This window comes from Dermochelys coriacea, chromosome 2 (assembly GCF_009764565.3).
Source record: "Dermochelys coriacea isolate rDerCor1 chromosome 2, rDerCor1.pri.v4, whole genome shotgun sequence".
Lineage (NCBI taxonomy): Eukaryota > Metazoa > Chordata > Testudines > Dermochelyidae > Dermochelys > Dermochelys coriacea.
Window position 1 is genome coordinate 189,357,746 of NC_050069.1, and position 24,410 is coordinate 189,382,155.

Sequence of the window (24,410 nt, forward strand, 5' to 3'; positions counted from 1 at the left end):
GAGAAAGGAGGTACATTGATTAGCAGGCTGAAAACAGAATATTTGTGCTAACTAACATAAGTAAATTGGTCAATAAGCTAAGAGACAGAATGTCTGAGCAAGCCAGAATAAGAGGGAGAACAGCCAGGGAACCATTTACAAACAAACAATAAACAAAATAAGTCAAAAATGTAAAGATGAGGTTAAGCTTAGGTTGAGCACGGAAAATGTGTAATGCAAAAATGTGTAATGCAATGTATAGTAAATGCACTGAAATGTTTAAGTCTATATGAAGAAAAAGAGGTGCTGCCTAACTTTGGATGTGTGGTACACCCTATGCCCCTACGCTTGAGTGTGATCAATTCAGCGTAGCTTTGCTGTTATGACAGATAATGAAACCTAAATGATAAGACTGGAGATGAGCTGAGTTCTTGGGGAATCAAGTGGAAAAATGTCTTGGGGGAATTCCAACACTAAGCACTGCACAAACACAAAAGAAGGCACAATTCCTGACTCAGAGAGGTTCCTAAGGCTCTAATAATGGAGACACTTACACATGTGCTTCACTTTGCTTCCCTGGACCTGGAGTAAATGTGTGCATGTGTTAATCAGTGTTCCCAACTCTTGCAAATTTATCCCAAGTAATGTGATTTCAGCCCCTGCTGGAGCCAGTCTTGTAATATTCAAGAAGTTCCAATCTTCATGTGTTTTTTGAATTGTCCAGGGGAAAACCACTCGACTAGTTGCCTTCCTCACTCCCTTGGTGAACAACAGCCAGTCACAGCTACTACAGAAGTCAGGTGGAGCACTCTTCCCATCTCCTCAGGAGTGGATAGGAGTGGGGGCTGAGGGAGCAACTGATACCATTTCCAAAAGGGGGAGTGGGGACAGAAAGACCCCAAACAAATAGGGTTTGTGGCTGCTTTGTGTCACCAAAATGTCACAGAGCAATTAAAGTGTACCAGTGACTCTACTGACTTGGTCTTCTGCTGTGTCAAATGTGCTGTCAGTACTTAGCACATATTCATCAACAACTATTTGCTCTTTTTTTCATTGGGAGGGGGATTGTGTGAGGAGAAAGAGCAGAAAGAACTTTCCATTTGAGGATGTGGCTCTTTGCCCCTCTGACTCAGTCCCTATCTTGCGCATGCTTTTGCTCTTTCATTCTCCCTCAACGCACTCCCACGCTATATCCATTCCAGACCTCTCTGCATCAGTGGGTTTGTTATTTTCCCCTTAGTTGAGTTCTCAGACATCACATACAATGGTTTGGTTTTGTTTAATTTTAATTGCATTTTTTTAAAAACTTAAAAAGTTAGGCTTATCACTGCTTGCACATGGGGAGTCGGTCTTGGATGAGTGAGCTGATGCTAGATGGTTTCCAAGCAACTTCAGTAAGCCACATTGGATCAGCAGTTCAATATAAAACAACACAACAAGCCAAACAAAACAATGAGTTGCAACTGAACATGAAACCAGTTTTGATTGATTCATAAGGGTTATATGAGGTCTTTTGTGAGATTAACACTTTTTCACTCTAATGGAGAGAGACGTTGGCTCTGGTGAGCTTGAATCTTTCGCGTAAGACATTTGATATGTGTGTTTATGCAGATGACATAAATAACATTTGTATGATAAGTGGCCTGTCGCACCATGTCAGTTTGATGAACACTCCACGATAGCAAAAATGCCACAACTCAAGAGTTCCAGGAATACCAGCCAAGGAGCCTTAATATATTCAAGAGCTGGAATGATTTAGATTTTACTCCTGGTTTTATTCCCATTCCATATGAACCTTGCAATGGATCTATCAATTAATTATATCAGTTTCCTAAGGATTGGTAGTGGCACAAAAAGCAGTATTCCTGGAAGAATGTTAATTTTGATTGTTTCTCTTCTACCTAGTAAAGGTAAGAGCAGGACATGCTGTCTGTTTAAATTATACTTTAGATTTGCTATAATTTTTGAATCTCAGCACATGTAGTTTTAGCAAGCAACACAGGCAAATCAGGACGAGGATGGGACTACCTTTATTCCCAGTAACATTCCCTCTTTCAAAATCATCACCAGTTCATTGAATTACAAAGGTCTATGGCCAAATTCTACTCCATTGCAACTGGCATGAGAGATGAATTTAGCCCTCAGTGCTTGAACTAAAAAAATATTGCTGGTATGCTCCAACTTCTCGAACCTTTTCCCCCAACCAGCAGCAGTGAGGACTTATGGATATGGCATATACGGACCACATTCAAGTTCTGGGTGGGCAAAGAGTGGATTTTAGGGGTATACAAGATGCAGGGCCAGATTCTGATGCTGGATTCACTGGTGTAAATAAAGTGTAACTATAGAAATCAGAGGATTTCACTTCTTTGACTGAGATTAGAATCCAGCTGCTCTACTTACATAGTACAGAATTCTTGAGAACATGCATTGCACAGAAAACTACCTACAAGTAATATTTTAAAGACAGAGGGTCTGATACACCACTATGTTTCTCTAAAGGTGCCCCAGGCTCAATAAATGAACGACTGCCTCCTGTAAAAGTAAAGGGACTGTAGTTAATATGTTTTGATATATGGTAAGAGTCACAATGGAACCTCATCTTAATGATAGCTGAGAATGTACGGTTCTTCTCCCCCGCCACCCCCCATTGCCCAATGCATTTTAACATACTTAGTGGAAGAATGTCATTTATCCTGCTGTTCTTTTTAACATACTCTTAAATCTCCTCTACTAATGTCCCTTTCCATCTCAGGGATTTGAAGTAATAAGCTGCTCAAGATTCACACTCATGGCTTATTGGATCCCTAGAACCCTTTCAGGATCATCTGTTAATTTTTTCACTGGTCCCATCTACAAATTGCAGTTTAGAAACTACCATCTAGGAGGATTTCAGCGTAAAGCTCTACCTAATTATTCATGACAGGACAGAATGAGGAGCTGCAAGTGGAACTACTGTATTAGTTCATCTCTTGAATTACAAATAATTAGTCAAAGGAGATTAAGATGGAATACTTTTTAATCGTTTCTGTGTGGATTTTAGATTTGTAAAAGCTGAGGATTTCACCTGGTGCAGACACACCAAATTTTGCTGAACCAGAATCCAGAGAGTGTGACAGCATGCTTTCGTGGCTTTTTTAATATAATTTATTTTATGTTGGGATGGACTCACACCACAATCCCAAATCCAAACATCCCCAAACTTTTGGAAGCCCTAAAGATCCAAATCCTATTCTCTAGGCTGAGCTTACATCTAATTTTATGTGTTCTTTTACAGTGCTTTTCCCTGTGGCTTGATCTTGATGTAATTCTAGCTTTGTGAGGAAGTTACAGTACAAGGTAAGTAGTTGGACTAGACTTCCTCCAGGAATCTGGTGGTGGGGATGAAGACGCCTGGACAGATTATAAAGATGCTGTAAAGGACAAATCAAGGGGATCTGGTAACAGCTTGTACATGAGAGATGGGGGAAGAAGAAAAAGAGGTTGTGAGTAGAACCAGGGAGATGGGGAACATAGCCAGATTTTCAATAATGCTGAAGTCAAGATGGCTAGAGATGAAAGATGAGGACATCATTTTTCACTGTATTGAGTATGACTTGGTGGTGGGACTGCCAGGCCTATTGACAGAGGAATAGTTACATTGCACCCTCTGTTCAAAACAGAACGTCAGGCATACATAGCCGATGTGCGATCTGATCAGCTGAGCTAATACTTAGAATCATAGACTATCAGGGTTGGAAGGGACCTCAGGAGGTCATCTAGTCCAACCTCCTGCTCAAAGCAGGACCAATCCCCAACTAAACCATCCCTGCCAGGGCTTTGTCAACCTGACCTTAAAAACCTCAAAGGAAGGAGATTCCACCAGCTCCCTAGGTAACTCATTCCAGTGCTTCACTTACCTTAGCAGACAGTGACCTTGACTGCGTGTGAGAGAATTGATTCCAGATGCAGTGTCTGTAACTTCAACATTTTAATTATCTAGTTTTTCAATAATGAATCAATCTCACTACAGCCAGCCTGTTAAAGTTTTCTGCACACCATTTTTATTGCTCCAGTCTAATTGGCAGGGCCGTCCTTACCTATACGCAAAGCACACAGCTGCGTAGGGCACCAGGAAATTTAGGGCACCACATTTCCTAGTGCCCTGTGCAGCTGCCTGCTGCTCCAGCTCTTCCCCAGGCCCCCGCCCATTCCCCTGAAGGTTGCAGCCAGGCCCGGCCCTGCGCTCATGGCGTGGGAAGTGAAGCGACCCGGTCCCAGCCTACTCCGCTCCCCTGGCCCCCAGCTGTGTTGCCAGCGAGTGCTGGGGAGAGGGCGGTTCCACCCTCCCCCCAAACCGGGCAGGAGCTGGCCCCAGGCCTCCACGGGGGGAGGGGGCTGTGTGGGGCCCCAGGCCTCCGTGGGGGACAGGGGCTAGCCAGTTCCTGCGGGAAGTGGAGTGACCCGGCCCCAGCCTGCTCCGCTCCCCTTGCCAGCGGCGCGGCTGGGAGCCAGGGGAGCGGAGCAGGCTGCGGCTGGGTCACTCCACTTCCCGCAGGAACTGGCCAGCCCCCATCCCCCACGGAGGCCTGGGGCCAGTCCCCCCCCCCTTCCCACCTCGTGGAGGACTGTGGGGCTGCATATGGCACCAAAATAGCTAGGGACGGCCCTGCTAATTGGACAATATACTTCTTTTCATTCCTTTATATCCTAAGCAGACTAAAACTATAATATCTGTAATGAGAGTTTGTGTGAAATATCACTGCTAGATGCTTTGACAAACTACATCTCAAAGGTTGGCAAAGTACTTCTGGCCAATTTAGCAGTGTGACCATCACATCTGCATTAGCACAGCACCGTCTGGTGTGATTTTCTGTGAAGTATTGATCAAGAACATAGGCAAGAGGGGAATTTCCTTAATAATACAAATATCGATTGATCAGCTATCTTCTTGAGAGGACTTTTCAAGCTACCATGAGAATCCTGTGTAAATATTGAAAGTGAAGGAAAGATGCAGTTAACCAGCATAAGAAATAAATTAATTTTAAAATATAAAATGTTCAATTCTGCTCTGTTACACAGATACTCTGGAGCAGCTCCACTAAAGCCAATGAAGTTATTCCAGATTTATACAATTATAAGAGAGAGCAGAATTTTGCCCATTACACTAAACAAAGAAGGCCAGATTCTCTTTTACAGTAACATCCCTTGACACGGCTGATGTCAAGGAACCTTAGTGTAAATGAGAATCTGGTCACATCTAATAGAGAGGTGTGATGGGGTGTACAAATCCCACACTGAGCAACAATGGGTTAAGGGATCATTTTGGGTTCAGCCAGTCCCACCCTGCCACACCTGCAGCAAATGCTCCATCTACTGGAAGAATGAAAAGGCAGGGAAGTAGCTCATTTGGGAGGCAGAGCTTGAGGAGAGCAGACCTGCCACCTGCAGAGCAGAGCAGAGCAGAGCCTAGCCTAGCCTAGCCTAGCCTAGCCTAGCCTAGCGGCTCTGACACTGCTGCCGCCCAAAGGGGTCCCCCTTGAGAAATGGGAGGACTCACCCTGGAGACAATCAGAGAGGGAAGTATCCTTGGACATGGGCAACTCCTTCTTATGTCTTTTGGTTTTGATTTCCCCACCACGCGAAGGCCTTGGACTGAGCTGACCCCAGGAGCAGGAGATGACAGAAAGAGGCCCAGGGAGGGCAGCCTTAAGTAGCCTTGGTTGCCAGATTACTAGCAGCCCAAAGGGCCCTGGGTTGGAGCCCAGTGGAGTGGAAGGGCCTGGGCTCCCCTTTCCACAACCCCCTTGGCAGTCTGGAGTTGTGGCTATGACTACTAGGCCATGCTTCCCAACCAGACCCTGAGTGAGGACCATTATAAGAGGTTGTAGATTTTAAGGTCAGAAGAGACCATGTGATTCACTAGTCTGACCTACATAACGCTGATGTCACAGATCCCAATGAGTGCTTGCTCCCAGCTGCTCACGAGAATTGCTGTGAGGGGAAATCTGGGTCTCTGTCCAAGTGTCTGTGATCGGATCCTAGGGGTGTATTAAAAACCTCGGTAGGTTGCAGCGCTGGTTCCTCACTTGGCCTCTCTGGCATATTTCCTGGGAACTGACTCTGTCTGTTACCTCAGCCCACCTGCACTAAGACTCAAGACCATCACCGTTCCCCAAGATACCCTGGTTACTTAAATACACCCTTCTCCCAGAACTCCACCCCAAGGCTGTGAAGCTTCTGGATACAGCGTCAGGGGCACACTGTAGCTGTAAAGCAGTTCACACAAACTTTGCACAGTTTATCACCTTTATGCTCTTTTATACTTAACCATACAAAGACTCTTTGTGTTTCCTGTATGCCAGCCCCTTCAGGGAACATGAACCCTCCAACTCCAGTTCCACTGATCATGATGCAGCTGCTCCATCAGTCAGCCGAGCAGCAATAATAGGCAAACATCTGTAATATTTTGGAGAACAAGGCAGAGAAGAATAAAAGTGAAGGCTTAAAAACATTTGCAAGTTGAAGTTCTGCTTTCAGAATGTAGTTTTCTTAACTGCTTGGTGCAGCAGGCACGTTCTGCAAGTATCATAGTAACTTTACTCCTAAAATGCTTTTAATGAACTAATTTTAGCAGCATAATAAATCTACCCTGGGTTAGGAAAAGCATTTAATTTGCTGTTTTTGACCCCTGCTTCTCCCCTTTTTCTGGTTATGTGGTGTCCTGTGCCCAGCAGGACTGATGTCTTGAGTCTTGCGTAGAGGAATATGACAACATTTCCCCCACACACACACACACTACAACCCGGCTGTATTTATAGGTTTTAAGGCGAGGTTTTTATCTCTAGTGTTGATTCAGTAAGAATATAAAGAGGAAAAGACCAGAATTCAGCAGACAGCTAGCGGTGAACCTGGAATCTGTAGTACAGCGTATATATAGAGTGAGATTTTTGCAGTCAGCATGGTTTGGATGTCCACAGTTTAGTTCCTGGGTTTTAAAATGATTATTCATTTTCTTTTTGTATTCCTCTGCTTGCTAATCTCAATGCCAAAGGGAGGGCCAAGTTCTGAATCTGGGAGGTTAGCTGCTCTTATATATATATATATATATATCATTGTGCTAGGGCTCCTAGATATATAGATTAATGCAACAATACATTATGAGTAGTTAATGAGCAAACAATCCGTTAAAAAAGGAGACTGACACCAATGTCCAGCTTGAGATGGGAAGTTGAGAATTAGGAGGGATAAAGGGTAGAGGAGAAGTTGAGGATGGGAAATATGGCAAATCTCAAGGCCCTGGCACCAATTAGATTAGCTACTGCAATACTTGTAAACTCAAGGAGAGTTACATGCACGCACGTGGGCTAAAATTTAAATATTAAATTCTCAACTTTATTTCTAGTATTCAAGTTAGTGCTTGATTAAAAGGTTTATTGAGTGGTCTCACCATTTTGCTAATGGCTTAGCAGGTGTCCGATTTCCACAGTCCCTGTGAATGGTGAGTCTCTTGCCATAATCTTCATACCCTGCAACTTGGCCTATGACTGCCCCTATTGGTGAGAGGATGGGATTGGATGGGTCAGAAGAGCAGCAAAATCCAGCAATCAAAAGTCATTCACACCTGTTCATCAAGTGAGTTGGTAAATGACAGTCCAATCCCCAGTTAACAAATACCTCTACTGCAAAGACCACCCCAGACAGTGAAGTTGAAGTTGTAGTGGTAGGGGGACAGAGGTGCTGGAACAATTTGTATAGTGGGGATGCTGAGAGCCATTGAACCAAACTGTAAATCCTGTATCTGATGGAAACCACTTCAAGTCAGGGGGTGCTGCAGCACCCCCTACACCCATAGTTCCAGCACCTATAGGGGGGTTGTCTGTTTTATTAGGCTGTTGTTACTGGGTTACCTTGATACAGGGCTACTTCATTGTGTCCTCCCAAATCCATTATAAACACCTCCTTTATCACATGTTCTTCAGCAGGCCTGCCCAGATATTTGGCTCTTGAAAAGGAGCCTATGTTGTACATAAATTCAGAGTACAACTCCATGAGCTGCAGAAACTGCTATTGTTTGATCCATGTTTCCCCCGCCCTGTGTCTTTTTCAGTGAATTTTAAAATTCCCTTTCATTTTATTGGTTATTTCCCTTTCCTCCCTCCTACATGTTAGGTTTAAAGGGGCAGGAGGTCCTTTTCATCATTGATTTGTTTTTCTGACCTTTTATATACATGCAGAGAAGATGAGCAAAAAGGCACAGGCAGCGCTGGGAAAGGAACAGAAAAAACAAACATTGTGTATAGTCTCATTTAAAGAAGCAAAGCAAACATGACATCTAATTAATCTGAAAATAAAATACCAGCCCTGGGCATGAAACAAGTGACATTTAAGCCGTAGGGTCTCTTAACTGGTGCTGCTTTACAATGGAGTGCCCATGTAATGGCACATGGAACAACATGCACGCCAGTGCTACCAAATAAATTTCTTAAAGCGAATGTCCTTTATAAAGAATGAATCCTGAGCACATTTATGAGGATGAGAAACTTAATTAAGAAAGGACCGTCAACAATCGTAGCTATTCCTATTTATAGCTGCAAATTTCAGACTTGGAGCCCATTTTCTCATAAATTCAAAACAAATGTATTTCTCTTGTATTTTAAGGCCCTGGAACCCAAAGATCTCTGCCAGACTTCCTGCATAACCTTGGGCAAGTCATTTCATCACTTTGTGCCTCTGTGTGGATAATATTTCCTTCCACCCCTCTCTCTGCCTTGCCTCTGTAAGCTCTGGTTTCAGGGCAAGGATTGTCTCTTGCTGTGGGTTTGAGTCCCTGTTAAAATCATAGAAGATTAGGGTTGGTAGAGACCTCAGGAGGTGAGGAAGAGACTTCAGGAGGAAGAGACTTCTGTTGCGCTAGACACTGTACAGTCTTGGCTGGAGCTTTTGGCTCTACAGTAGTAATACATTGTTTATTTTTAGTGTTCAAATCTGGGGTTTGGGACTGGGCCCATTGAAGGGACATGTAGAAGCAGCAGGAACTGGCACTTGTGATTCAGTAAGTAGTACTTTTCCTTCCAAGTCAGTATTAAGCCAATTCCCTAGTGTGGTGCAGTGGACATGGTATTTTGGAGATGCTGTGGTTTAGTTCGACATAAAACAGACATCCTGATCGCTTGTGGTCATTAAAGAACCCTGACATTTTTGTAAGAGTAGAGGAGCTAACCATGGTGGTTTGGCCAAATTCCAAACTGGGCTATTACTTTTTGCGTACCTAAAATCTTTCTGCATGTAGGAATGTCTATGCCAACTTTACTCTACCTCTATATCGAGGGAACCCCTTGTTAAGTGTTTAAGACAGCTATCTGGCCATTGTAGGTTTTAAGATTGAGAACTTTATGCCTAATTTTGGTATCACCAAGATTTAATGGCATGACTTTCTTATAATGGGAGTGATTTAATTGTCTGAGGGACAGAAATGCCAACTTTTGGGAGAACAACATAATTCATATTATTTGTATGATCTTCCCTCAGAAAAAATTGGCCCTGATTCTCTTCTCACTTACACCAGTATGAATCATCTGTAACTCCGCTAAAGTCTACTGAGTTATACCAGTATAAATGGGAGAAGAATCAGCCCCACAAACAACAATTTAAACCGAAGCCCACCTAACAAACAATCAACCACTTAACGTGAAATAATCAACACTATCTTTGTCCTGTGCCCTGATGTACTGAAATCCTGTGTGAGAGTGACATTCTTTTAAGTGAATCGTAATCAAATATGAAAGTTTTCCCCTGCATGAAACTTGTGACATAGAGGGATAACCTGGGATTAATGCATTAAATGAATGTATTTGTTGTATCTCAGTTCATGTCACGGCAATGTACTTACAACAATTCCACTATATTTAGTAAGTGAACATACTGGGAAAGGCCTTAAAACATAGCCACTGAGCACAGTTAAATCTATTTCTCCACAAGGAATTCACTTAAGGGGCCTAAGACTATATGCCACTCATGTTTATTGAAGTTAGGGCAGATCTAGTCACTTATAAAAGTTCTTAGTAATTCATTACACAATTTACATGAGCTTTTGTAGGTTTAGGAGATGTGCAGAATGGTGTTCAGTAGGCTTACTATTAGATGAGGAATTTAAGTGGTTTGCATTCTATTGGAGATGAATAAATGTACTGTACTGGCAATCGATTCTAGAAGTGTATTTGCATGTGTGTATGATATAAAACAGTGCTTTTCCCAGGGTTTTATTTTTTGCATTCTGTCCTTCTTTCTACTCCTTTCTTCTCTGTCTTCTACCTCCCTTTCTTTTTCAGTCTCCTTCATTATGTTCCTTTCCTCCCTCTTCCTTCCTCTTCTTCCATTTTCTCTCTTTGAACTATTTCTTCCCTTTCCATCTCCAGTTCCCAATGCTCACTTCATCTGGAGGTTTAAGCAGCCTTAGCGATACAATGATGCCTACATGAGCATTTTAAATTAGCGAAGAAGGATGGTTCCCTGCCCTAACCTTCTCTGAGATTGCTCAATCTTTACTAGCTCAGATGTTGGCTCCCCCTCAGGCCCTCGCTAATATAGACTTCTTCTGATACAGCACACTTTCTGTACATATACATTTAGCCCACAACTAGGGAGGTCTGCAACCTGCAAGGCCCCTGCAAAAGACTTGAGGGGGTTTTTCTGTTACTATTTGCAGACCCAAGCCTGGCATAACTAAAATATAACCAAAGGAAAGGCAGGTTTCTGAGACAAAAACATTTCCTCCCTAGTGGAGGCAACATTCATCTTTATTTGTGTTTGGATACATGGAGATTGCTCATTTGTATGTGGCTTTTGGAACAATGATACTCTGTACAGCCCTCCTTCTCTCCTTTTGAAACTATAGGCTAGTCCTGTATTAAAGCCACTGTCAGCTGCACAAACAATAATCTATGAATTTTTGAGGGCAGGAAACAATTACTGTACAATGCTGCATATGTATTATTCAGACTCCTTAAGAAACCCAGCTGGCAATATGTGCGTACAACAAAAGAACAAACATTTTGCAATAAAACTCATTTTAATTAAAACACCAAAGAGTCACAGGAACCTTTCCTTTTAGCCTTAAGGAGAGCAGCTAAATTGGCTTCATTTTCTGAGCCTGCTTTAAAAAGAAGAAAAAAAATCTGTCTTATGTTTTAATTGTCAAGAGGGCCTTATTTTCATTCAAACTAATGCTAGTTAGTTCCTCTATGCTACTCTGGCATTAGAAAGGGAACTTGGTTCAAAGAGAATCTAGCCCTACATTACTTGCCTTTTATGGATTGTATTGCCTGGCCATTGCCATGAATATTATTAACAAAACACTTGGACAGGAAAAAACAAAGCAGAATAAGGGCCTGATTCTCCCCTCGCGCTGGGGTAAATCAGGAATACCTCCATTACACCACAATGTAAAACTGATGTGAGAGGAGGATCAGGCCCAGAATATTTTTCATATTGGAAAAGCCTTGTTAAAATTTACGTGCTTTTTCCATAAAAAAAAAGGGGGGGGAGTGAATTTAGAGGTGTTTGTGTATATATGTTTTGGGTAAATAGCTGTTGTTTTGCAGACATATTTGTTAAATTGATCATGAATCCTATGTATAGATTTTTCCATCAGTGACTTCTCTTCTAGTGACACAAATCACTAGTAACAAGTCACTAGATGCAATTTTGCACCTTCAATTATTTGTGCCTGCAATAAAGCCCTCGAGACACATGAGTGACCTAAACTGCAGCTACAAATAATTGGAAGTACAAACAACTGTGAGAGCAAAACTTCCACACTCAAAAAATAGAGGTATAACCCGGACTGAATATTTGTCCCTTAATATACAAAAATGTATGTAATATGCCACACCTCCCATTTGCATGCTTTTATAGTGACTTGCTTCTATTAATAGCCTACTACTGCCCGGATTCAACATGACATATTACAGCAAAAGAATTTGCTCCTTTTGGAAAAGACACACAACTATAGCATCCCATTCTTCTCCTATTCCTGCTTCTCTGAACTTTCCGCTGTGTTACACTCGATTTATCCTGGGGTAAATGCTTCCCTTTACATTGTGTTAAGGTGCTGTGCAATGGACAAGCTAAAATGGAACTAAAATGGCAGGTCTGCAATATTGGGGAGGCTTGTGGCAGGTATTGAGTTGGTGCATGGTACTGGAATAGCATTTATTTAAATGAACAGGCTGCATTGCTGCAGAGCACTTCATGGGTTGCCATTGCCTCTGGGAAGCTGCTGTCTTGCAGCGAGGAAAGAGATTCCTTGCAGAAATGAAAAGGAGTACTTGTGGCACTCCACTCTATACGGCTAAATTCAGTGCCTTGCATAATGACAGGTTTCAGAGTAGCAGCCGTGTTAGTCTGTATTCGCAAAAAGAAAAGGAGTACTTGTGGCACAAGTACTCCTTTTCTTTTTGCGAATACAGACTAACACGGCTGCTACTCTGAAACCTTGAAGAAATGAGCTTTGACACTTACTGGGACAGGTTCAGATCGCTGAACTGCTAGTTTGCTTACAACAAGGGCTGTGCTGGAGAACTACCTGCCCTTGGGCATAACCCGGGTTTTTTTTTGTTTTTCTTTTTTGCTTCAGCTTGTAAGGTCACATTCTTACAACAATTAAGCTCTAACCTTTGATTTATTTGGCTGGACTCCCAGTGCCCCAGTGTTACAGGCCTCTGCCTGCTCTCTCTGTGCCCCGCGCTGCATGTGTTGTGTCAGTGACATCAGCTTCAGAATGTTACATCACTCAGGCAGATCACTGGTGTTCTGCTGTAACTTGGCACTGTGCTCTCGTCTCTGCTTCCAAAGGCTTCCGACATTTGGGGTGTTGGAGGGAATCTCCCAGGTAATGTGGAGAGATGCAGAGTAAGTTTTGAGATGCTGCCATCTATTGTGAACCTAGTCAGAAATGACATGTGGCAGTAACTATTCGCTATGCCGCAAGTGATTGCTGGAGCCATGGCAGTGGACAGCTTTGCAGTGAAGCACAAAACTGGTAATGATGACTGGATATGAACCTCCCCTCCTCTGGCCTCACTGCACTGTTCTTAAAATGTTCAGGGAATGAGCGCTGATGTTCCTGCTGTATAATTCTTCAACTTCCAGATTTCAGCAGGATTCAGCTGGGAAGGAAACCGAAGCTATCAAAAAAGAGTAGGGGTGGGATTGGCAGGGGGCAGTTTGTCTCTGGTCTCATGAATGATATTGGACAGTCATCCCTGATCACTGGACGACTGTCCCAGGCAGTCTTCTGCTCCACTACCTATGTCCCTTTCCCGTCGGTGCAGTCTGTCACAGGGTTAATTGGCCCTTTCTCTCTATTCAGGCCTTGTGTAGGGTAGTCACCCTCATCATGGGCTGGAAGTTGAAGCTAGAAATATGCAGACTAGACATAAGGTACAAATTCTTAACCACAAGGGTAATTAATCATTAGAATAACTTTAGTAAGGGTTGTGGTGGATTCTCCGTCACTGGTGACTTTAAAATCAATATTGAATTTTTTTCCTAGAAGATTTGCTCTAGCTCGAAGAATTAATTCAGAGAAATGTTATGGCCTGCGTTATACAGGAGGTCAGACTAGATCATCACAGTTGTCCCTTCTAACCTTAGAATCTATGAAGTCAGGGATGGGAGTAATTCACCAATGTGTTACACCAGTTTGATGGCAATGTAACTTGTTTAGTATTAGACCCTAGGTTTATTTACAAAGTATTTGAAAACAAAATACTAACGGGATCTTGGTTGCAATCTTTGGGCCTCTGTACCTCAAACATTAGTGAATAATTTGCATCAATATCCTCATCTTATTGCAATTCTGGAACACCTCTAGTAACTAATCTTCCATATTTTGTGATTTCTGTTCTGTTAGCTTGTCAAATATCTTTTACCACTTTGCACATGCTTAGAGTTTACAAACATTAAGCCACAGCATGCATAATACAGTGTGCATATTACCCATGTACATAAAGCACATGTTTTGTGAGGCATCGGTTTACTGATCACCTAAGCATAGTATCTGGGCCTGATCCTGCTCCCAATGGCAAAAACAGCTTCAATTAAGGAAGGGATTTTTAAAAAAATTATATCCACCCTTGCAGAGGGCCAACAGGAGGCCTGCGAATCACCTGTGTTTCACTTAAGCCATATGTTAAGGATTATTGAGATACCTGGGCTTTGTGCGAGCTTTTGCACAGAGACTTCACCCTGGGAAATTGTTGGTATAAACTGAACAGAGGTTCACTGAACTGTACAGCCATGGTTCTGTGCGTGGGGGCGTGCACATACCGTAGATAGCCTTTTATTTTCACTTTCCAAACTTCTTCATATGTTCAAATTGACTTTGACTCCTTTTCACTTTTTAAATGATAGGAGTTAGAAAAAATGGATCATTTCTGAATAGCTGATTGCAGCATTGATTTCTGGCTCCATCCCACAACGCACAGTGAATATAAATACTGTAATAACACTCTGACTTCTTTGCTGCTGCCCTGGACTGGACACCACTTTTGTTCTGTTGTGCAAAATACATATACTTTGCTTGCTGTTTGTTGGCCTGTGGTCCCAGAAAATAACAAATGATCGCAATAAATTTTGAGAGATGGGAGAAGAGACCTTCTGGATGTGAAGGCACAGGCAAGGGCAATTTCAGAATCTCCCCCAGCCCTTCCTAACTCAGTTTGTTCCTCTTGCCCACAGGTTATCGTCATTCCTGCAGGGGGGAAAAAAGCCAAGTGAATGCTGAACTATGGAGTCTGTGAACAGTCCAGGGACAATCTGTTCTATTTCCAGGCCACTTGACTGAAAAGAAAAAGAAAAAAAGAGAAAAAAATGAAATAAAAAACATATGTAGTAGAATATTTAAAAGACCATGCATACCTCAGTAGCTTTACAATGATTCTGTGGGACAAGGATAGTGGCTGGTAGTAATGGCTTCTGGTGGCACACGGGAGTCCTTTGTAGGGAAATAAGGGAAAGCCAGGTACGCCAGTTTTGTTTTCATCTCTTGACTGCTGCTGAATGACTCCATTATATTCAGGCAGAATGTGTATGTTATGCTGTAGAGTGCACCAAATGCACTGATTTCATTGGGCTGTTTAATGAACCATGACAGCACAGCAGGTCTGAAGGAGAATCAGAAGGGAATTAGGTGATCATAAATATTCTTCCATGGAGAGATGTGCACGCACCAGGACTTTGAAGGTTATTACACAAGAGTGGAGGGAGGGAGCCAAAAATAGGAAGAAACAGGATGCTTTGCCCTGACCAATAAAGAGGCTCAGAGGTACGTTGTGCCAGCCTGACCACATATTCAAACTAGCACAGCATGAAGACATTGCTGCTAGCCTTAGATCATTGACACAAGCACAAACCACCCAACGTGCCGGCTGATCGCAGGCTAGCCTGGAGGATCTGGTGCTGCCTCATCATTTTAACTATCTTTTCACGGTACCTTACTGCCCCAAGTGTTCTGTATCTCAAGCCCCTGGGAACTGTGCTGTTCTTTGGTTGAGCCTATTATTTTCCGTAATTACAGGAAAGTGGTTCTGCTAGCTTTTTGCAGTACTGACAGTCAAAATCTCTGGTGAAGTGCTGAGATGACAATGAAAGAGAGAGTCTGAGGTCTCAGAGAGCCAGCAGTCCCGAGTGCAGCTCTCATGGGAGTCCTGCAGAGCATTCTAAATGCTATAGCACAAGGGCTTCGGCTGTCCAACAATTCTTACCAAATAAATTCCTCCGTAGAGAAAAGGTGAAATAGGGACCATTTCATTTATATTGTCCAGAGGGTTCATTGAGTTCAGCTCACAGCGTTCAGGGGCAGAATGATTACATAGGATCTCAAATGTCTTCTAATATTCACACAGCCACAAGTAAATTCACCAGTTACGTTTTTTAGGGGACACTTGAAAAAAATATCCCCCATAGTCTTTATTCAAACTTTGTAGCGAATAAGCAGCAATCTCTTCCGTGCACGCTTAGTCCAGTTTATGAGTTAGGAAACCTGATGTGGTGACATCACAGGCTGTGCTTAGTTAGCTTGGCAGCTAGAGAACTACAGAGCTCTGTCTGTTTCTAGTTGTCTCAGTAAAGAATGTCTGTTCAGTTCCTTACAACCCACACTACAAACATAGTTTATTGCTAAGAGCTTGTGATATTGGAGGGTTGTATAAAACCAGGTAGCTTGAAAAAAGCAGTCTGGGAGTCTGACTGAAGAACTAAATGTGGCTCATGCAAAGGTGCTGTCACTTAGCTTGAGTTGCAAGATTATTAAAAAAAAGATTTCAGAGTTTTATATCCCAGACTTTGAAATCAGTGCTCAGAGGGCCTTATGCAGATCTACATGTGTGAGTTGCAAATGACGTCAGTGCCCACAGTCCTGAAATTTTAGCCAACTTTACCAACTAAGGTACTTTTGGGGATGCTTGGAATACAACATGCATTATTTCTGCTACCACGTTCCACTGAAACCCCGAAGAACAAACAGGATATATATATCGAGCTGACTTTCCCCATGATCATTTGTGGATTCATGTTGCTCTCCTCAGTTATCTACATTTAGCTGCATAACAGCCAAGAGTCAGATTTTCAAAAGACCTGAAAAATAGAGTGGGGTGAATAACTGATTTTTCGATTCAGCTAGCAAGCTGAAAAATCAAGGAAAATCTTTAGATCAGTTCTGAAAATATCCATAATTTGGCAGCTAATTAGAAAAGTCCATTTTGGGAACACAGACCTGGTGTGTGGCTTTAGCCTATGATCAGAGCACTCAGCTGGGAGGTTGAAGACTCACAGTAGAGTCTTTTTGCTAGGGTGGTGACTTGAGCTTGAGTGGTTTCCCTCTTAGGGGAGTGCTCTGACCACTTGGTTCTGGGGTGTGTTGCTTTCAATCTTCTCTATTGAAGCCGTTCCATTTTGCATAAATACTTAAGTATTCCTTAGGGTACAGAGAATGACTCAACAGCCTGGTGATTAAGGCACCTACCTCGGAGGTAGGAGATGTAGAGTCAGAGTCCTTCTTTGCCTGGCTCAGAGGAGGGATTTAAATCCACATCTCTTACCTCTCAGATGAGCACCTTATAACCCAACTTGAAAGTCCACCCTCCCTGTCTTTGGCACAATGAATATTTACATTTGTATACAAAGTAGACCAGCTTCAGCAGGAGACACTGAAAGCACCTCACCCAGAGCAACCAATAGCTTGGGGGGTTATGGCACGCAGCTGGAAGAACAGAGAGGTGATTTCAAGTCTCTGCTCTAGTGTGGAGAGTCAAACCTGGGTCTCCCATATCCAAGCAAGAGCCTTAACCATTGAGCTAAATGGTTATAAAGGGGACGCACACATATGTACAGTTGTTGGCCCTGTAAATCTTTTCCCTGGCCAAAGCTATCAGGTCAAATTCACATATGGTTTTGGGTCTGCTGAAACTGCACTTTTTGAAGAATAAATGATTCTTCTGAAAAATGTCACCCAGCTCCGTTCAGAAACCATGGCCAGAGCCAGATTTTCAAAAGAGCTCAGCACTGGCCTCTTTTGAATATCCCGCCGTAAGCATCAAAAATGGGAGCTGCTGGATGCCCAGAGCTTTTGCAAATCTGCTCCTTATTTTGATGCCTAGATGGGCACTGAATTCTTTTGAAAATCTGATGCAGATTGGTGGATGCTGAGCATTTTAAAATCTGGCCCTTAGCTCTTTTGAAAATCTAGCTCCATGTCAAGGGAATCTGCTGACCTGCTAGGGAACTTAAGCCACCTGGGGCGGGGCTTTTGTCCTGCACTTTGGGAGGATTATTTTAAAAAACGTTCTCCTTGTCGTCCTATATAAGTAAAGTTGAATGCACATCCAACAAAAACACCTGTAAACCTTCTGGGAGGTGAACAGCTCTGAAGACACAAACAGCCGGTTTCCAAAGTTATGACAGTGAATGATGGTTAATACCCTCTCTGCAAAGACTGTGGCAGAGAAATGCTCTCACCAATGCTCCTTTTAATCTCCTCCAGGCCAGGGTGTGGCTCATGATTTTTCTTCCAGTTCTGTATGCTTTGGAGATGCAGATTTGAGGCCTGATTTTTCTTCTCATTTGCACTGGTATAGAATCAGGCATAAAATCACTGAAAATGGTATAAGCAAGAAGAGAATGAACTCCATGTTCAATGGCTGAATGGTGGTTTGGCAAATACATTTCAAGATCACCTTGTTATCTACAGACAAAATAGGTTGAACTCTGTATGATTCTGCTTCAGACTGTGGTTTCTCTACCACTCAGCACTAAATGACCCTGTGCAACTTTCTGGAATGGGCAAGTGGTCCCAGAATCAGTACATTGCTCTGCTGGACATTTTACTGGACAGAGTAGAAAGGGTGACCTCCACATTCATTTTATCAGTCCAAAGGCTGGCAGAGGCTAGCATGCAAATTGATCACTTCTGTCTCCAGAAGGGAATGCACACCTCACCTTCACTGACTATCTTGGGACTTATAGAGTTAATAGAAGCATCAGTCTTTGCCTGTGTTTGAGAGAGCAAAGGCCAAGCTAGCATTCAATTTAAGCTATGTGTGCACAGGAAAAGAGAAATAGTCACAAGACCTTTGGCCTCGTCTACACGACAAATGCTTTGGCAGTATAGCTATCCTGGTAGAGCCCCTTAGTGAAGTCACAGCAGATGCTGATAGAAGAAGTTTTTCTGTCAGCATAGGAACATCACCTCCCTAAATGACTGTCTGCAATGCTGTTGTAGCCATGTCGGTCCCAGGATATTAAAGAGAGAAGGTGGGTGAGGTAATATCTTTTATTGGACCAACTTCTGTTGGGGAGAGAGAGAAAAGTTTTTGAGTATACACAGCTGTCTTCATGTCTGCGCAAGGGACTCAGAGTGTCACGGCTAAACGTAAAGTGGAAGGGATAAGGAGTTAACACATGTTGCAGGAGACCATTCAAGATGAAATGGGCAGTTGTAGTATAAGGGAGGGTTAGTGGAGGGAGGGTTATTGTTGTAATGAGCCATAAATCCAATGTCCAGTGTGCTCTTTCATGAACTTAATAAAGACATTGGATTTATGCTCCAAAAAAAGCAGGGAGAGAGATCACCAACAGTTCACTACTCAAACACAAGGGAGGAACCCGACACCAGCTTCCACAAGGGAAATTCTCTGAAACAAAAGAAACTATTACATGCATGTCATCAGCTTGCCAGTTATTCTGAGCAGTTGAGCAGCACATCCTTGCCAGAAACACATCACCCCCAGAGACCTAATTTGCAAGCGTCTGAGAGGGTACTGCAAACAATGAACAGTGGTACCAAAAAGAAAAACCCCTATACAAACTTTTTTTTTAAAAAAAAAGGATTTGAATGTCTCTCTTTAATTAATCCCCATTTCAGTTCTACATCAGGGAAACATTTTGAATGAAATGTACATAAGAATGGCTGTACTGGATCAGACCAAAGGTCCATCTAGCACAGTATCCTGTCTTCTGACAGTGGCCAGTGCCAGGTGCCCCAGAGGGAATGAACAGAATACATAATTATTAGGGCTGTTGATTAATCACAGTTAACTCACGCAATTAGCTCAAAAAAATTAATCACGATTAATCGCAGTTTTAATCACACCGTTAAACAATAGAATACCCATTGAAATTTATTAAATATTTTGGATGTTTTTCTACATTTTCATATGTATTGTATTCTGTGGTTGTAATTGAAATCAGTGTATATTATTTTTGATTACAAACATTTGCACTGTAAAAAGGATAAAAGAAATAGTATTTTTCAATTCACCTCATACAAGTACCGTAGGGCAATCTCATTGTCGTGAAACTGTAACTTTCAAATGTAGATTTTTTTTGTTACATAACTGCTCTCAAAAACAAAACAATGTCAAACTTCAGAGCCTACAAGTCCCCTCAGTCCTACTTCTTGTTCAGCCAGTCACTAAGACAAAGAAGTTTGTTTACATTTACAGGAGATAAATGCTGCCCTCTTCTTATTTACAATGTCACCATTCCAGAGGACATGCGTCCATGCTGATGATAGTCGTTAAAAAAATAATGTGTTAATTAAATTTGTGACTGAACTCCTTGGAGGAGAATGTCTCCTGCTCTGTTCTACCTGCATTCTGCCATATATTTCATGTTATAGCAGTCTCAGATGATGACCCAGCACATGTTGTTCATTTTAAGAATACTTTCACTGCAGATCTGACAAAACACAAAGAAGGTACCAATGTGTGATTTTTAAAGATAGCTACAGCACTCAACCCAATGTTTGAGAATCTGAAGTTCCTTCCAAAATCTGAGAGGGACGAGATGTGGAGCATGTTTTCAGAAGTTTTAAAAGAGCAACACTCCGATGCAGAAACTACAGAACCCGAACCACTAAAAAAGAAAATCAACTTTCTGCTGGTGGCATCTGACTAAGATAATGAAAATGAACATGCGTTGGTCAAAGCATTATCAAGCAGAATCTATCATCAGCATGGACGCATGTCCCCTGCAATGGTGGTTGAAGCATGAAGGGACACATGAATCTTTAGCGCATCTGGCACGTAAATATCTTGTGACACCAGCTACAACAGTGCCATGCAAACACCTGTTCACACTTTCAGGTGACACTGTAAACAAGAAGCAAGCAGCATTATCTTCTGCAAATATAAACAAACTTTTTTGTCGGAGTGATTGGCTGAATAAGAAATAGGACCGAGTGGACTTGCAAGCTCTAAAATTGTACATTGTTTTATTTTTGAATGCAGTTTTTTGTACATAATTCTACTTTTGTAAGTTCAACTTTCATGATAAAGAGATTGCACTACCATACTTGGTATTAGGTGAATTGAAAAATACTATTTCTTTAGGGGGTGGGGTTACAATGCAAATATTTATAATCAAAACTAAAGTGAGCACTGTATACTTTGTATTCTCTGTTGTCATTTAAATCAATATATTTGAAAATGTAGAAAACATCCAAAAATATTTAAATAAATGGTATTCTATTATTATTTAACAGTGCAATTAATCACGTGATTAATTGCAATTAATTTTTTAATCACTTGTCAGCCCTAGTAATCATCAAGTGATCCATCCCCTGTCACTCATTCCCAGCTTCTAGCAAACAGAGGCTAGGGACACCATTCCTGCCCATCCTGGCTAATAGCCATTGATGGACCTATCCTCCATGAATTTATCTAGTTCTTTTTTGAACCCTGTTATAGCTTTGGCCTTCACAACATCAATGTAAAAGAAAATAAGAGGAAGAGATGCCCCATGATGGGTTGGAAACCGAGGGTTCCAGAACGTATTTGGCCAGTAGGTCTAGAAATGGTCTCAACCTTGTGGGGAGAGTAGCACAGTTTCACACTCTGTAGCAGCTCGGCCCTTTAGTTACAGCCTCAGAGAAGGTTGTTCATCTTACTGGCCCCAAGTGGAATGCAATCACATTAGCTGCTGCTATGTGGTAGGAGGCATGCTAAGAAGATTTTATAGGGAAAAGGTAATTAAATGTAGTGCAAGGGAAGAGATCTCACGTTTCCCACATGTATCTTCTAACTTTAGCCCAATGCTCCCATTTAAGTTAATGAAAGTTTCTTTTTGGGAGTAGTAGCTGCTTCTCTATGTTGTAGTCACTATTTTAGGTGGTCAGGGCTTCCTTAGCCTGTAGCATCCATGAGGCAAGGGAAAACCCAGCATTAATAGTTATCTTCATTAGGAAAAAAGGATATTTACTCTTTAATGGTGTTAATATGTATGCAACATTGATCATATAATGATAACATGCACCCAGAAAAATGTTACTAAGAAACACTTGAGTTTAGCATCAAGCTAGTTCTGGATCCAGTACGTCATTTTTTGGAGGACTACTTATTGCACTTCCAGGGGGATTGATCCTGTGATCCAGCAGTCCTTCCCTACATCTCTAAGTTCTATGAAACTATTGTTATTAAAATAAGACAGTGCCCAAAGGCTGCAGTCAGGATCAGGGCCCCATTGTGCTAGGTGCTGTACAAACCCCTCACTGCCCCAAAAAGCTTTCAATCTAAAGACACAACAGGAGGAGGAACAGGGTGCCATCTGAATCCAATTTTTTCACCATTACTAGACCACATTAAATATGTAACTGGTGATTAATTGTGATTGCTTCCTTTGATATTATTATGTTAGTGGTTTGAATCCTTTTGGTAATTATTTAATCAGCAGCAAGCAATAGCTAATTCCATGGGACTACTGGTACAATGCAGTTTTAATATCTCTAGGTTATAAAGTGAAGAACATTTTAATGACCAGGGCTGATAAAGTTTGAAATTGACGACAATGTATGGTGAAGTCTCTTAAATAATACAAAATGCCCTTTTGGCTGGAAAAGGCCAGATGAGCTTGAGGTTGATAAATTGTTAAATTATATCCTATGGCTGACTGCTTGTCTTGGGAAAGTACAGAATGATAAGTGCACAAATTATCATTACTACCTAGAGTGAAACTCTTTCCAAAAAAGAGATGATTTGATAAAAGAAGTTATTTATCATGATTAAAAACAGTACATCTGTACTTTTCCACATCTACCAGAGCCTGAACTTTAAAACTAGTTTCTAAAAGTACGAGGTCCTGATTTAACGGGTTTTGTCATTGTTTTAGATGACAGATTTTTCTCCCAAAGAGTAAATAGAATAGAATGTTAAAATTGCTGTGTTCCCAGGAATTATTTTCTTCTGCATTTTAGGTAGTAGTTTGATTTCCTTTTCTTTTACACCTTTATCATAATTGGGTATTTTTACAATAGAGATTTGTATACCCCAGTACGAAACAGATTGCTAAGAGTAATTTGTATATTACTCTTCAACTGATAGGAGCAATGATGTATGGAGTCTTTGCTCTCTAGGTCATCAGTTCAATCCTCACACATATTAGTGATGTCTAAAAGTAGTTACCGCCAGTTGAATGTTTGGTGATCCCCATGAAATACTTTGGTGGACTCAGTCCAGTTGGTAGTGATAAAGTGTCATCACAATTGGAACTAACTGGACCCCTTTTCTGGCAGTCTCAGTAGAGAAGTCAAGTACTATATGGGCTTGTAAGAACTTCCCTTTTACGTCTAGAATGTCCCTCAAAAGGAAGGTCAAACCACATTGGGAGATCAGTGAAGTGAAGCTTGCAGTGCTCAGCAAGTACCTGTTTTGCATATAAACGCAGGACTTTGTTCTCCAGGGCTGCTATTCTGGCACCCATCACTCACAGCAAATTAAAAAACTAATCAAAAGTAGTCATTGATGGATCACCATAGTTATCACCCCCAATCTGCAGCAGCCATCTCTACAATCTAAGGTACAGAGCCTTCTGCAACTCCCCAGAAGAGTCTAAAAGTGACGCAAATTCTAATTTTTCCTCTCTTCAGAATCCCATGGAAACAGGTGATTTTTTAATTTGTTTGTCAAAACAGAATGTCAATAACATTTTATGATACTGGTTTATGTCCCAATTCAGCAAAGTAATGACCTTCAGTGGCACCACTCATACATACACATTTGTGCATGTGCCTAAATGCCTTGTTGAACCAAGGCCATAGTGAGTCGTCTTTCCCAAATTCCCTGTGTCCTTCCCTGACATTTGTCATCAGTTGCAGGCATTTGGGGCATTTTTACTTACAAGCACATCAGCTATTTGCAATAATATTGTTTTCATAGCTTCATAGATCTGAAGGCCAGAAGGGACCATTAGATCACCTAGTCTGACCTCCTGTATCTCACAGGCCACCGCATTTCACTCAGTTACCCCTGTTCTGAGCCCAACAACATGGGTTTGACTGATACATAGCTTCCACACAGGCATCCAGTCTTGATCTGAAGATTTCAAGAGATGGAGAATCCACCACTTCCCTTGGCACTTTGTTCCAATGGTTTATCATCTCCCCGTTAAAAATGTATTCCTTTGTTTTAAATCTATCTCAGTGGGAAATAAACAAACAGCTCAGTAGGCTAATGCTTTGGAGGCCACATTTGACTTTTATAGCCAGACCTGGCCCTTTTGGACCACATAAAATACCTGAACAAGTCTTCGTCTTCATTCATTATAGTCTGCAGCATTCCTATACCCCTGGTCATGCTGCCACTTTCACTGACAAAAGACCCTGCTGTCTCCCATATTCCTTCTGCTATTGGTAGCAGCGCAATGTTTTGGGCGATGGGTCAAGCTCCACACTCTGGATCTTCACATGTCAAGAGGAAGAAAATCTATTTCAGTCCCCATAGGGAGAGAACTGCTGATGCAGAAGGCCACGAAGTGCTTGCTCTATTCACTAGAGTCTTCGAGGGAGAATCCAATAAAGTTGACATAGATGTTGAACAAGATTCTGTATTCCATTTCTGCCCTAGGTTACTGCAGGAGAGATGTTGGGGAATTCAAATATAAATAGACCATGGATTTTT